This window comes from Apium graveolens, chromosome 9 (genome assembly GCF_009905375.1).
Source record: "Apium graveolens cultivar Ventura chromosome 9, ASM990537v1, whole genome shotgun sequence".
Classification (NCBI taxonomy): Eukaryota; Viridiplantae; Streptophyta; class Magnoliopsida; order Apiales; family Apiaceae; genus Apium; species Apium graveolens.
The window spans coordinates 15,309,925-15,326,844 of record NC_133655.1 but is presented as its reverse complement, the minus strand read 5'-3'; the positions used below and the strand labels follow the sequence as shown (position 1 = coordinate 15,326,844).

General features: G+C 39.2%; 1 non-coding gene across 1 annotated transcript; it reads left to right on the top strand.

The window, feature by feature from the left end:
* Nucleotides 1–15,537: 15,537 nt before the first annotated feature.
* LOC141687800 (small nucleolar RNA R71) lies at nucleotides 15,538–15,644 on the top strand. Its single transcript, XR_012561282.1, has one exon. It is a non-coding gene; the product is annotated as a small nucleolar RNA R71 (small nucleolar RNA).
* Nucleotides 15,645–16,920: the final 1,276 nt, after the last annotated feature.

Below are 16,920 nucleotides of genomic sequence, written 5' to 3'. Positions count from 1 at the left end.
ACATAAGCAAAATTATTGCTTTTGTTTATCCCAATTTTCCCATTTCTATTTTTCTTCTTCTTTCTTGCATCTTTAGTCTTGGTCTCTTTGACATGTGTCTTGGAACTTTGTTTGTCCATGAGCTTCTCTTCAGCTTTGGAAGATGGAGTTGCTTCTGTATTTTTCTTCTCTTTATCTTCATCAGCAATTTCTTGCTTGATAATCAACTCTTCTTCACTGAAATTAACTTCACATGCCTTGAACATAAGTGAGACAACCTTTTTCAGCATTGCTGGAACATTTTCATTTTCTGTTGCTTTTTTTTTGTTACTTATATCTTTCTTTTTGTTGTTCAAGGCATCATAGTCAAGACCAATAGCAATGTTTGCACATGGCTTATTTTTCTCCTGATACTATCTAATTAACTCAGATGCATTCTTAAAGGATTTCAATATAACTTCATTCTTTTCCAGTTTCTCCCTTAGCACTGCCTCAATTTCACTTGCACACTTGAGCTTGTTCTTCAGATATGCATTTTCTTGTCTTACGGTTTCAAGCTCCATCAACAATAATTTAGCTTCTTGTTTCTCACTTTCAAGCTTCTCATTTATCTTTGTCAGTCTGCTAACTTCTTCATTAGCAGCAACCATACTTGTATGTATGTGAAATATTTATGTGCTCATCTTTTTTACAATTTTTTTATATTGACTCACATTTAAATCAATGGTAGTGAGAGTTGATACCTGTGATTTTGATGAGGATGATTCTCCTTGCTCCAAGGCCATTAAAGCATAATTTCCAACTTCCTCATCTTCATCATTATCAGAATCATCCCAACTTCTTCCATCTCCAATATAAGCTTTGTTTTGCTGTTTCTTCAGAAGAGCTTCATACTTTGCTTCAAGTTCAAGATAAGTTTTGTCTTTCTTTGCTTTATTGGGTTTCCTGCATTCTGTAGCAAAATGTCCTAGTTCATCCCAGTTGAAGAACCTTATCTTTGATCTGTCAACAGATCCAGTTTTGTAACCCTTTTTGCTATCAGATGTGTACTTCCCTTTTTCCTTCTAGCTGCTGTCTTTGTTGAAAGACTGTCCTTTTGAAAGAGATATGTCCTAAGTCCAATCATGTATGAGGATTTAGGAATAACTTTTATGTAATATGTTTTGATTTCATTAATATTAATAAAAGACTTGTTTTGTTTTTATTGCGGGCTCTATCTATTTAAATGTTTAAATAAGATATACCATAGTTTAGAGTAAAGCTTTTTATGGATTGTGATGAGATCATAATAATGAGACCTAAAAGATGATAACTCTAAACTTAAATAGTTCCTGGTCGTAGGATTACTAACTGGTAATTAATAATCTGCAAAGATCGGTACATACTATGCTTGCTTCATTATGAAGGATGTCTATTCTCATAGACATTTGTGTGGTGACACTATAGTTATTATGTAGGTGCTTATTATAGAATAAGTTCACTGAACATGACTCACACAGCTGAACAACTGATGGAGTTCACTCATGTGTCAGCAGTTGTTCACATAGTGATAGTTGTACAAGTATCCTTAGACTTGAGGTCATCAGAGTCATCTTGTGTACACTGAACTATGCTTTGGTTTAGTTCTTAGTCTCAAGGGACAATTATAAGGGCTCTACTGGGTATAGGAATTTGTACACGAAGTTAGTGTATGATCAATAAAGGATCTACCCCTTCCAGTGAAGGAAGAGAATGTTCAATGCTGATCCACTTATGTTAGTTCAGGAATCTCTGGCCAGAGTGAATGAAATTAGAAAGGAGTTTCTAATTTACAATAAATAGAACTAAGCATAGTGAATGGGAAAGCAAGTGATTAAATAAGATAGGCTTGACACAAGTTCCATGCCTTGTATTTAATCGTGACATTGCAGGGTAGAAGGAATTGATTGTACGGTAACTACCCACTGAATAGGTTCTTGGTATTCTAAGTAGTGAATTCGTATTATCCGGATAGTCGCGATATGCTGAGAAGTATCCCTCACGATGTAGAATAAATATGATTAATTAATTAATCATATTTAATGAATTAGAGAATTTATATAAATAATGATAAAATAGTTTTATTATTATTTATTTCTACTACCGGCTTAATATTGAACCTACAGGGTCACACCATAAAACAGAATGATTTAATAGTGGAGGAATTAATTAATAATGGCTGATAATTATTTATTTATGAAATAAATAATTAATTGGAAAATTTAATAATTGATTAAATGAGATTTAATTGATTATAAATTAATTAAGAAAAGGTTCTTAATATTATTAATTAAGAATTTAATTTTTGGAAATTAAATCAAGTGAGAGAATTATTTCTAAAGAGTTTAGAAAAAGGATTAATAATTAAAAGGTGTTTTAATTATTAGTGAGAATAATAAAGGGTTAATAATAATAATATTTTATGGGAAAATTTTCAGCTGAAAATTTTGCCTATAAATATACTATTATAGACCCTATTTTTGCCTCAACCTCTTCCTCCTCCATCACATCGTTTTCTTGGTGGATATCAGTGGAGTGCTTCACACTTGAGGAGCAGCTGCTAAGGATCTCCGTTCATCATTTTTGGATCGCCATTAAAGACCCCCATCTTTCCATTAACGTAAAGCTTCTTAAGGTAAACATACTGAAGTACGAATTAAATATTATTTTTCGTATGGATCCTACTGAGGGTTTCGGTTTTTTTTAAGATTTTAATTTACGTTTTCGCTGCGTTTATGTGCTAAAAACCCTTCATCTTTACCCTTGAAGAATCTTGGCTTCTTTACTCTAATGTTAGAGAACTTTCTTGCCAGATAGGCCATTGACTGATCAAGCTCATCAAGTTCATCCAAGGTGTAGATATCAGCTTCTTCCAGTTCCAGAATGACCTGTTCTTGTGAATCATTTATTCTTTGCTCACTTGTTGAGGCAACTGGAGTTTGAGATCTTGGCTCATCATTAGAGGTCTAACTCTCATTCACAATTAGAGCACTTGAACCATCGACAATATGCCCTTGTCCAGTTCTTAATGATTTTCTTTGAATCATTTCTAATTCATAAGTTTTCAAGATTCCATGAAGAACTTCCAGTGTTATTTTGTTTAGATCTCTCCCTTTTCTGATTGTTGAGATTTTCTGTTCCAAATGATCAGGGAGTGTGAGCAAAAACTTCAAGTTCACTTCTTCAGCATCATAGTATTTGTCATGGAGCTGCAAGTCATTTATCAGCTTATTGAACCTTTCAAACACATCAGTGATACTTTCTTTTGGCTTGGCCATGAAACCTTCATATTGTGAAATCAGTATCCTTCTTTGATTAGATCTAACTTCCTCAGTTCCCTCACAGAATATTTCAATCTTTTCCCAGATTTGCTTGGCAGTGTCACAGTTGACAATGTTGTTGTACATCATTGTCAAGTGACTCTATCAATATCAGTAGCAAGCCACTATCTAGGGAACTTTCTCTTTTTCAGGGTCAGTGTACTCAGAAGGGTCTTTTGGAGCATAATGAGCTGGAATGACCATATCACCATCTGTTGATTCTTTAACTCTAACCATAGGAGTGAAGGTCCCATTTTCAAGTGACACTGCCAATATCAGTTGCAAGCCACTATCTAGGGAACTTTCTCTTTTTCAGGGTCAGTGTACTCAGAAGGGTCTTTTGGAGCATAATGAGCTGGAATGACCATATCACCATCTGTTGATTCTTTAACTCTAACCATAGGAGTGAAGGTCCCATTTTTTAGAATCTGAATATAGAGTGGATTGGCCATCCTGATAAACAGCAACATTTTCTTTTTCCAAAGAGTGTAGTTAGCTTTGTCAAATGTAGGAATGATGCTACTGATTTTCTGTGTATTCATTCTTCCAAGATCTTGAATCTGTTTACTTCCAGATTTTGCTCTTATACCACTTGTTAGGTAATGAATTACACACAAGGGGGGGGGGGTGAACGTGTTTTTGGCTTGTCGATATCTCTGAGTTCTCTAATAGCTTTCAAGACTTCCCAATAAGTCATTTGGAGTTATCGAAAGACTTCTCTATAACACTAAATTTGTGACTTGTAGAGATCTTGACTTAAAATATTTTTCCCAAAATATATTTATTCAACTCCAAGCTTCTTCATAATTTTTCTGAGGCATGATTTTCTTGATCTTCTTCCAGATAGAATTCTTAGGCTTGATATTATTTATAGAAAAATACTCCAGTCTGCTCTTTTGATATTTTTACAGACTTTAAATGTTACCAGTACAAAATACAAATTAAGATTACAATACAACTTACTTAGGGTTGTCAATTTGACTTAGTCTTATTAAAGTATGTATTTTCATGTGATTTTATATACATTTTTATGTGACTTTAAATATATCTTTAATATATGATTTTATATGTATTTAATGTGATTTTAAATGCATTTTATGTGATTTTATATGCATTTTTATGTGATTTTAAATGCACCTTTAATATGTGATTTTATATGTATTTTAATGTGATTTTAAATACATTTTAATATGATTTTATATGCATATTTAATATGTGATTTTATATGTATTTTAATGTGATTTTAAATGCATTTTAATGTGATTTTATATGCATATTTAATATGTGATTTTATATGTATTTTAATGTGATTTTAAATGCATTTTTATGTGATTTAATATGCATTTTTATGTGATTTTAAATGAGGGTTAATATGTGATTTTATATGTATTTATGTGAATTTAAATGCATTTTTATATGTGATTTTATATGCATTTTTATGTGATTTTAAATGCATTTTTATATGTGATTTTATATGTATTTTTATTTGATTTTAAATGCATCGTTAATTGTTTTAAATGAACTTGTAGGAACGATATGCCGCCATTCTCGAGCGCATGCCCGTGGAGGTTACACAAACGGGTGATCAGGATGAGCCGTGGGATTGGTGGATGGAAGCGTTGGAGGTCCCCCAAGGTACAAAGCTGAAAAAGAATTATGTGGTGGGGTTCCCCAATGCTTGGGCCACCGATCTCTTGCCTACACTTGCTACCCGGTACCGAGATTCCACACAGAATGAAGCCGGCTCATCCTCATCCGCTCCGAGACAACGTGAAGCCATCCCCGACAATGTATATCTTGCCATCGTGCGGAATGTGCTTACAGAGATCCGTGCTAATCCAAATCGGTTTGCTCGCCAACTTTCCGATGCGGAAATAGCTACACTCGCACGTACCGCTCTCGAGGCCTCGGATCCATCCTCCGATCCTAGCCAAAGGTTGCAATGGAATAACCTTATCGGTGGCGAGATCATGCATATCGTGGGCTCCTTGATTGAAGATATCGTCCAAAAGACGGAAGCTCGTGTTGCGGAGGTATAATTTTTGACCTTCTTGTTTATTTATTGTTTTCATTCACATGTAAATTTTGTTTCTTCTTTTTAACTAGTTTAATTAAACTTATGTATCTAGGAAAACAATCGACGTGCTATGGAAGTCGATAAGGATTACACGTCCGAGGATGAGACCTCCGATGATGAGGACTTTAATGATGGCGGCGGTGATGGCGGCAGTGATGACGGAGGTGATGGCGGCGGTAATGGCGGTGGATCGTCCGATGTTGATTTGTCGGATTAGTTTATATTGATCAGTTTTAAGACTATTGTAATTTGATGGTTATGGGATGTAATATAATACGTTGTGATGGTTTTAAGACTATAATGATGTAATGATACGGTTTAATCCTCCGGTTATCGGAGTTTGTGAATGTTTGCGTTGGATTTAATTACTATGGTTTAATTATAAAATTTACTAGTTTTTGCGAATGATTTTGAGTAGTATAGTTTAATGATTATCATTGTTATTTGTTTTGGTTGTTTGGTTGTGATTGGATTGGATTTGTGTATTGATTTGGTTTGGTATCCAGGGGCTGCAGAAAAACCTGCAATTTTTTTTTTAAAATCAGACCTTAAAACCGACCGACAATAGGCATAACCGACCACTTTTGACCATTACAAAACCCAGAAAACCGACCGTCAGGTGACATAACCGACCACCTTCTTCATAAAACCAACCGTCTTCTTTAGAGGGTGGTCGGTTTTAGGACGGTCGGTTATGACATTTAAGTTAGCTTCTGAAATAAAACCGACCGATGTGCACACTTTTACCACGGTCGGTTATGAGTTCCAGTCAACATTTTAAAAATAGACAAAACCGACCGTCTTCTTTAGAGGGTGGTCGGTTTTAGGACGGTCGGTTATGACGTTTAAGTTAGCTTCTGAAATAAAACCGACCGATGTGCACACTTTGACCACGGTCGGTTATGAGTTCCAGTCAACATTTAGAAATAGACATAACCGACCACCTGCGGTCGGTTATGACTCAGTGACGTGGCGACATGTGTGCACATGTGTTACCACGTGTACACAGTGACTCCACATTTTAGTAAAATGCCCAGGCACTTAACCGACCACTATGTTGGTCGGTTATGTGGCTTAAACCCGACCAAAAGTCATAACCGACCAGGCTAAAACCAACGACGTCCTTGTTAGGGCGAAATCACGCACTAATATTCACGCAAGTATACGCGTTCGCAAGTAATATAGAATACTTTCTAGTTCGTTCCCTCAGAGACTCAGACTAAGTTATTATCTAATTTAACTCACTCACCAATGTATGATTACTTCTCAATGTTAAGATAATAACACTTAAAATTGTTGATTAAATATTAACTATAATTAACTACTTAATTAACCACTTAACTAACACTGCAATTTATCAATAATAAAACACTCATGAGATCACAACTTCATTATTACTTCCTTCTATAGCCATAGTTATTACCTTTAGCATGTGACAGTGATGATATTAATCGAATAACACAAAACTGATAAAAGCCAACTTTCATTGTACTAATACCATTCTACCAAACATCCACAATTAAGATAGAAATTGAATAGTCATCAATTATGTTGAGTTCCTATATGTCTACAGAAATTGACAACACAACGATTTAAGCACAAGTTATTCCTTTTGATTACATTGGGCAAATAAAACTGTTAGAGTTACCCACTAATCATGCACAACGTACATGAACCTATGCTAGCATGGCAAGTTCTAAATCTCAAGATCCACTGTCGCTTCACAAGAGATTAACACCCTATCTTATATGTTCGAGACGCACATAAGACGAATACGCACAACCAATACTAGATATCATGCAATCATCACACACTAAAGTATTAAACAATTAACTAAAGAATTCCATAATAAATCCGTTGCAACCCCATGATCACGATTAGCCCATAATAGAACTTATCGCCATCATGGGTTCATATGAAATCATGATAAACGAACACAAGAAAATAACAACTAAACTAATTATATTAAAATAGAGTACGTCACAAGAGTAAATAAGTCAAAGCAAGAAAACTAGCATCCAACGTTACAACGAAACAAGAATCACAAGAATATATGCTTCCTCTTCGTTGCTGTGTGCTAAATCGGTCTTCTGCCTTATCTCCTTCGCTTCTTGCAAAACACAATCTAAAACATAATCCTCTCTTAATACTCTGTGAAAAACGTCTCAAATCTACTTATATAATAGTCCCATAAAACTCAGATTACATAGAAGTTGGAAGCCAAACAGAAGTAGAAGTCTAAAACAATATATTATTTTCCCCGACCTTGCGCGGCCGCTCAGCATTTCTGCGCGGGCGCGCAAGGCTGCTGCGCGGCCGCTCAGTATTGCTGCGCGGGCGCGCAGGACCCTACTGGAAAATTTCCAGGTTTGCTCCGTTTCTTCACCGTAATCTGCCCGTTCTTTTCCTCTCGCAATGGTGAACACATGCCAAGGCTTATTCTTGATGATTCCTCCTCCGAAATGCAACTAATACCCTGAAATGCATAAACACTAGAAAAACACATCAAATACACAAAATACTTGATTTCAAGACACCAATTTAAGCCATTTTAAGACGTTCTAAGTGGTATAAAATGCCACTTATCACACCCCCAAACTTAAATCGATGCTTGTCCTCAAGCGTCACAGACTCAAAAACAAATAAAAATATGCATGAATGCAATCTATATGAAAATGCAACGATCCCCCTTACTACAATTAACCAACCAAATTGCCACGTCTCAACGAATGCAGTTAGACACTAAAGATCAAGAAACTCATGCAAACGGACATACCGCCAGAAACGTGGTGTGTGCAAATGCTTAACAGATATGCTTCGGAACTAGACCAATTACTATGACTAGACTTTCCTCAAGGCAATCCTACGATTATACAAAGAAAAAAAATTCTAGGCACAAAGTGATATACAACACTACAAGAACTTTAGAGCTTACTACGGAATCGTGCTTTTTATTTACAACACAAATGCTTATTTGACCGTGCAGTGAGTGAGGTCCACAAAAGACTTATACAATGGTATCCATGTAACGAGCGTTAGGTTAGCGGATCCCAGACTCTAAAAGCCTTAGGTCACTAGGCACAAAGTCCCCTAAGAACTTAATAACTCGAATACCAAAGAGCCCACTCTTGAACAATTACGCAAAAATTTTTTTTTTTTTTTTTTAACTCTGAGCAAGTGCGTTTCGCTCCATCTTGCTCAACCCTAGACTACTCGCATAACATGCGAGCCGTCTACTAGCCATTTGACGCCTAGCCACAACTAGCAACAAATTCCATTTTTACTCCATTTTTTTTCTTTTTCATGCCTTTACCACTAAGAACCTATTATCAAATTCTAAGCATAATAAATAGATTATCCTCGAAAATAATCAGATCATAACAACAATCTAGTCCTTCAGCATTCTCTAAGACTTAGTGACAATACAAGTGCTTCTAGCATGCATATCAACCTACACAACTTAATATCACTTTAATGCTATCACTACACTCGCATCAATATCACAATTCAGTCGATAAATCATTGCAAAAGGGATCATGGTATATGCATGAGCTATATGATATGACAACAAATAAAGCTATATAAAAAAAACTATATGGCAAAAATTATGCAACTATATGAACTAACTATCATGAATATGCAACTATATGACACACACAAAATATTCCTTAACTACCACCCCCAAACTTAAAATCTTCACTGTCCCCAATGAAGGTAGTAGAAAGGAACACAGGGTATACCTACTCGGAGTCATCATCATCATCACCCTCAGTGGGTGGAGTATCAGGAGGCGGGTATGCAGAGTCCTCACCAAAAACTGGCCACTGGATATCAGCTCCAAGGCCTCGAAAAGCAGTCCCTAACGCAAGGGTGAGCTCCTGAGCAAACCTGCTCTGCGTCTCATACATGGCATCCATCCGCCGTGAAAGCCTCCTATACTGGGCATCACCCATCCCAGCACCCTCCTGAGCTCTCGAAGAACTAGCCTCACCACGCCCTGGCCTGGCCATAGTAGCACCTCGTGCTGGACGCCCTCCTGGAAGACGATAAGCCAGCCCATGCTCCTCAGGCTCACCACCGGTCCACTCCTGCATCCCATTCAGAGTGCCAGAATCTATAGGAGCTGCTGGCAACTGCAACTGCTCATGAGCCGGCCAGTTCACTCCTACTGCACGGCATAGCTTTGTAACCGTGGATCCATAAGGGATGTTCATATGCTTTGCTCCCCTCAAAAACTTCAGAATTCCTTGGTAGATAAACTCACCAAGGTCCACATAGTATTCCTCATTCAGAATTCCCCACAACAACTGTGCTCTCTCAACTGTGACCTCGTGTGCATGTGAAGAAGGCAAAATATTAGCACATATAAATGTGTTCCATGCACGGGCATACCTGTTCATGGCGATCGCCGGAAAGTGACGATACTCATTATTGGCTGGACTGCGGTTCCAAACTGTGCCCGGTCGACAGAGAGTCGCACAAATCAAATCCAAGTCAAAATCCTCAGCAGTCTTTTCATTCCAGTTCTCCTCCTCGGGCTTCCTCTCTCGCTGTCCAATCACTCGGCGAATCGCCGCAGGATGATAATCAACCGTCAGCCCCCGAACTACAGAAAACCCATTCTTTTCAGCCTTCGCGTTCACGTAGAACTCGCGAACAACACTCATCGGTACTGCTTCGGGTGACTCACAAAAAGCTATCCACCCCTTCTCTGCAATCATGGGCAACAACTCACCATCCCTCTCTGATGGTAAAAACCCCCTCTCCTTCAGAATCGGCTTCCCCAACAGCCTAGTGTACTCCTCCTCCGCGGCTCTGTCAGTTAACCGAGGCCTCGCAGCAGTACCCCTTGATGAATCAGCAGTAGGAACTGTGCTGCTGCTGTCAATAGTGCGTGCTCTCTTGGGTGCCATTGATTTGTGAATAAAAGTGTGTAAGAACTGATTTTTGATGTTTATGAGAGGGTTTAAGTGTAGGAAGTTGTGGGAGATATGTAGGATAGGTGTATGTATATATAGGGTGTGGAGTAGGTTAAATTAGATTAGGAGTGGGGTTGAGGGATAAAATCATGGGGTAATGGGAAAAGAATTCGTGGGTTTATGGGCTGTAATGGGTTTTTGTGTTTTTGTTTTTTTTTTTTCTGAACTGTAAAAAAATTTCTGGAACTCGACCCCTGCGCGGCCGCTCAGCATTTCTGCGCGGGCGCGCAGCAAGCTGCGCGGCCGCTCAGCATAGCTGCGCGGGCGCGCAGAGGGTCTCTGGAAATTTTTTTTTTCAGCCCCTGTTTTCTGATTTTTTTGTGTTTTTGGATAGGTTATTAACTTCTAAGGGTTCCTGTAACAACAATTCATGGGTTGCCTCCCACGCAGCGCTTCTTTTTCGTCATTAGCTTGACGTTCCGTTCCTTTCTCACGTAGTCAACAAAATGGCACTAACCACCTCTCGGTTTGCCATGTCCCCATAGTAGTGCTTCAACCGCTGACCGTTAACCTTGAATGCTTGGTCCGAATCATTCTCAAAAATTTCCACCGCTCCATGTGGAAACACAGTTTTGACAATAAAGGTCCAGACCACCTTGATTTCAACTTCCCAGGAAAAAGTCGGAGCCGAGAGTTGAATAACAGAACTTGTTGCCCTGGCACAAACAACTTAGAATGTAGCTTCCTATCGTGCCACCTTTTCACCTTTTCCTTATACATTTTGTTATTCTCGTACGCTTGAAGTCGAAATTCATCAAGTTCATTAAGCTGAAGCATTCTTTTCTTACCAGCTGCATCTAAATCCAGGTTCAATTTCTTCAATGTCCAGTAGGCCTTATGCTCAAGCTCCGCCGGTAGATGACATCCCTTACCATATACCAACTGAAACGGTGACATCCCAAATGGAGTTTTGTATGCTGTTCTGTAAGCCCAAACAGCTTCATCGAGCTTTAAAGACCAATCCTTCCTTGATGGACAAACAACCTTCTCTAGAATGCGCTTTATCTCTCTGTTAGACACTTCCGCTTGACCATTTGTTTGCGGATGATAGGCAGTAGCTACTCGATGATTCACATTATAATGCTGCATCATAGAAGTGAACTTACGGTTGCAAAAATGCGATCCTTCATCACTTATGATTACCCGAGGTGTTCCAAACCTTGTGAAAATTTGCTTATGAAGAAAATTTAGCACTGCCTTTGCATCATTTGTTGGTAAAGCTTTAACTTCGACCCATTTTGAGACATAATCGACTGCCAGCAAAATGTACTGATTATTGCAAGATGAGATAAAAGGCCCCATGAAATCGATTCCCCATACATCAAAGACCTCGACTTCAAGCATCACATTTAATGGCATCTCATCCTTCCTTGACAAATTTCCCACTCTTTGGCAACGATCACACCTTAAAACAAACTGATGAGCATCCTTGAACAAGGTGGGCCAGAAAAAACCTGCTTGCAGAATACGAGCTGCCGTTTTCTCACCTCCATAGTGTCCACCATAAACCGTGGAATGGCAGTCTCGTAATATCCCCTCCGTCTCACAGAACGGGATACATCTTCTGATGATCTGGTCAGCTCCCTGTCTAAACAAATATGGTTCATCCCACATATACCACTTCACTTTATGCAGAAACTTCTTCTTTTGCGCGGATGTCAAATTGGGAGGCATTATATTGCTGACAAGATAGTTTACAATATCTGCAAACCATGGTTCTTCCTCCTGAATTGCAAACAACTGCTCATCCGGAAAAGATTCATTGATTAACGTCCTATCTTGTGAAGTAGAATCGGGATTCTCCAACCTAGAGAGATGGTCAGCTACTTGATTCTCGGTACCTTTTCTATCTTTGATCTCTAACTCAAATTCCTGAAGTAAAAGCACCCAACGAATGAGTCTCGGCTTCGAATCCTTCTTAGAAACCAGATAGCGAATAGCTGCATGATCAGTGAATACTGTCACTTTTGTACCAAGCAGATAAGATCGAAATTTCTCAAAGCCAAAGACTATAGCCAAAAGCTCCTTCTCAGTAGTGGTGTAGTTCAATTGGGCCCCATTTAAAGTCTTACTCGCATAGTAGACCACATGGAAGAGATTTTTCTTGCGCTGTCCCAGAACTGCACCTACCGCATAGTCACTCGCATCACACATCATCTCAAACGGTTCTGTCCAATCTGGTGCTGTAATAACTGGTGCCGTGATCAAACTCTCCTTGAGAGTCTCGAATGCTGCCAAACATTCATCATCAAATTTGAAAGGCACATCTTTCTCAAGTAAATTGCACAACGGCTTAGATATCTTTGAAAAGTCCTTGATGAATCGCCGATAAAAACTCGCATGACCGAGAAAACTACGGATTCCTTTCACTGAATTAGGTGGGGGAAGATTTTCAATGACTCCCACATTGGCCTTGTCCACCTCCAGACCTTTGCTAGAGACCTTATGCCCAAGGATAATGCCTTCACGCACCATAAAATGACATTTCTCCCAATTAAGCACCAAATTAGTTTCCACGCATCTTTTGAGTACGGCGCGCAGATTATTCAAGCATTCATCATATGAGTGTCCAAAGACGGAGAAGTCATCCATGAACACTTCGACATTATTTCCAATCATGTCAGAGAATATAGCCATCATACATCTCTGAAAGGTGGTCGGGGCGCCACATAACCCAAACGAAACTCTACAAAAAGCAAATGTGCCAAATGGACAAGTGAAGGTAGTCTTTTCCTGATCCTCTGGTGCAATACAAATCTGATTATACCCGGAATACCCATCCAGAAGATAAAAATACTCATGTCCCGCCAATCTGTCAAGCATTTGATCAATGAATGGGAGAGGGAAGTGATCCTTTCTTGTGGCTTTGTTCAATTTTCTATAATCCATGCATACTCTCCATCCTGTAACTGTTCGAGTAGGGATGAGCTCATTCTTTTCATTTGCGACCACAGTGATACCTCCCTTCTTAGGAACACATTGTACAGGGCTCACCCACAAGCTGTCAGAAATAGGATAAATGATGCCTGCATCTAGCCATTTCAGAATTTCTTTCTTCACCACCTCCTTCATGATTGGGTTCAGTCTTCGCTACTGTTCCACAGTTGGCTTACTACCTTCCTCTAACAGAATTTTATGCATACAATATGAGGGACTTATCCCCTTGATGTCTGCTATAGTCCATCCTATAGCCGATTTGAATTCTCTCAAAATCCTTAAGAGCTTGTCTTCCTCACTACCTGAAAGGTCAGCTGAAATAATAACAGGTAACGTAGATGAATCACCTAAAAAGGCATACCTCAAGTGTTCAGGTAATGGTTTGAGCTCTAAGGTAGGCGCTTCCTCTATTGATGGTTTGAGCTTCCCTTCAGCGTTCTTGAGGTCAGAAGTACCAAGAGATTCAAATGGTATATCTAGCTTTCGCTTCCAGGGAGAAGCGTTCAGATATTGTAATTGCTCCTTGCTATCTTCATCATCAATGTCAAATTCCCCCACTAAGGCCTTTTCCAATGCATCAGACATTAGCATGTGATCGAGTTCCGAAGTAACCGCAGAATCAATCACATCCACTTTTAAGCACTCCTCATCTTCTGTAGGGAATTTCATTGCCTTGAATACGTTGAAGGTCACATCCTGATCTTGAACCCGTATAGTAAGTTCTCCTTTTTGCACATCTATCAAGGTACGGCCAGTTGCCAAGAAAGGCCTCCCCAAGATTATGGGAATCTTTTTATCTTCCTCAAAATCCAGAATAACAAAATCAACAGGAAAGAAGAGCTTATCCACCTTGACGAGCACATCCTCAACTATGCTCCTTGGGTAAGTAATGGAACGGTCCGCCAATTGTAGCGACATGTATGTGGGTTTTGGATCAGGTAGGTCCAGCTTTTTAAAGATCGACAACGGCATCAGATTAATGCTTGCTCCCAAATCACAAAAGCACTTGTCAAAAGTTAGATTGCCAATGGTGCAAGGAATGGTGAAGCTTCCTGGATCTTTCAGTTTTGGTGGTAACTTTTGTTGCAGAACCGCGCTGCATTCTTCCGTGAGAGCAACGGTTTCAAGGTCATCCAGTTTCACCTTCCTTGAAAGAATAGTCTTCATAAACTTCGCATAACTAGGCATTTGTTCCAGAGCCTCAGCGAAAGGTAGATTGATGTGAAGTTTCTTGAACACCTCCAGAAACTTCCCGAACTGTCTATCCAGCTTTTGTTGCTGCAATCTCTTAGGAAAAGGTGGTGGAGGATAGAGCTGTTTCTCCCCTGTATTAGCCTCAGGCAGAGTGTGTTCAACAGTAGTCTTCCTTGGTTCCACCGCTTTCTCCCTTTGCTTAGATTCTTCATCTCGAACTTCAGCTTCGACTTCTTTTGCCTTTTCAGCATCAGCTACTTTTCCAGACCTTAAGGTAATAGCCTTGACTTGCTCTTTAGCTTCCTTCCTGCCTGGTACTTCCGTGTCACTGGGAAGAGTGCCAGGTTGACGATTGAGCACTGCATTGGCTAATTGACCGATTTGATTTTCCAAGGTCTTGATAGAAACCGCCTGACTCTTGCACAACAGCTTAAGTTCCTCAAAATCAGCACTAGTAGGTGCAGCTGCACTTCCCTGTTGAGGATATGATTGTCTTGTAGCATACTGCTGTGGTTGCTGGAATCCAGGTGGGTTAAACTGTTTACTCACTCCTTGCTGATATGGTGGCTGAATAGCATTCTGATTATTTCCCCAGCTGAAATTTGGATAATTTCTGTTGTTAGGATGATAGGTCGCTGGCACAGGCTGCTGTTATCGCTGATAATTATTCACATACTGAACAGATTTGTTGACAAGAGAACACTGATCCGTAGCATGAGAACCTGCACAAAGCTCACAAACCATAGCTATTTGATTAACTCCATACGTAGCCAAAGAATCAACCTTCATTGATAGCGCTTGGAGCTGGGCTGCAATAGCGGTGGCTGCATCAACTTCCAGAATACCTGCTACCTTGCCTGATGTCATCCTCTGAGTTGGGTTTTGATGCTCATTTGCAGCCATCGTCTCAATAAGATTGTACGCCTCAGTATAGCTTTTAGCCCATAAGGCGCCTCCAGCTGCTGCATCGAGCATGGGCCGAGATTGAGCCCCCAAACCATTATAAAAACCAGTGATTACCATCCAATCCGACATTCCATGATGTGGACATTTTCTCAACATTTCCTTGTAGCGTTCCCAAGCCTCGCACATAGATTCTGTAGGTTGCTGCGCAAACTGAGTAAGAGCACTCCTCATAGCAGCAGTCTTTGCCATTGGATAAAACTTCACCAGAAACTTTTGCGCAAGATCTTGCCACGTAGTGATTGACCTAGCTGGTTCAGAATGTAACCAGTCTTTAGCCTTATCCCTCAGTGAGAATGGGAAAAGCCTCAACTTGATAGCCTCATCAGTCACGCCATTATACTTAAAAGTGCTGCAGATCTCGACAAAATTCCTTATGTGCATGTTGGGGTCTTCAGTTGCCGCTCCTCCAAAAGAAACAGAATTATGCACCATCTGAATAGTGCCCGGCTTGATTTCAAAGGTGTTAGCTTGAATAGCCGGATGAAGGATGCTTGACTGAATGTCATCAATTTTAGGCCGAGAAAAATCCATAAGAGCTGGATCAGCTTGAACAATATGATCTCCCATGTTTACTGGTTCTTTCTGCTCAGTTCCTGAATCCGAATCCTCAAAATCTAACTTCTCCGGTGTATCAAGAACTTCATCTTTCTCCTCAGCTGTATCTAAGGTCCTCTTGCGAGCACGAGAACGAGTTTGCATAAACGCACTAAAGTACCTGAAACACAACCGAAAAGAGTAATTAACTACTACGTCCTAATCACTGAGTCCTAATGACCAATGATGGTAAGTACATAAACTAAACAAATACGCCGAGTCCCCGGCAGCGGCGCCAAAAACTTGTTAGGGCGAAATCACGCACTAATATTCACGCAAGTATACGCATTCGCAAGTAATATAGAATACTTTCTAGTTCGTTCCCTCAGAGACTCAGACTAAGTTATTGTCTAATTTAACTCACTCACCAATGTATGATTACTTCTCAATGTTAAGATAATAACACTTAAAATTGTTGATTAAATATTAACTATAATTAACTACTTAATTAACCACTTAACTAACACTGCAATTTATCAATAATAAAACACTCATGAGATCACAACTTCATTATTACTTCCTTCTATAGCCATAGTTATTACCTTTAGCATGTGACAGTGATGATATTAATCGAATAACACAAAACTGATAAAAGCCAACTTTCATTGTACTAATACCATTCTACCAAACATCCATAATTAAGATAGAAATTGAATAGTCATCAATTATGTTGAGTTCCTATATATCTACAGAAATTGACAACACAACGATTTAAGCACAAGTTATTCCTTTTGATTACATAGGGCAAATAAAACTGTTAGAGTTACCCACTAATCATGCACAACGTACATGAACCTATGCTAGCATGGCAAGTTCTAAATCTCAAGATCCACTGTCGCTTCACAAGAGATTAACA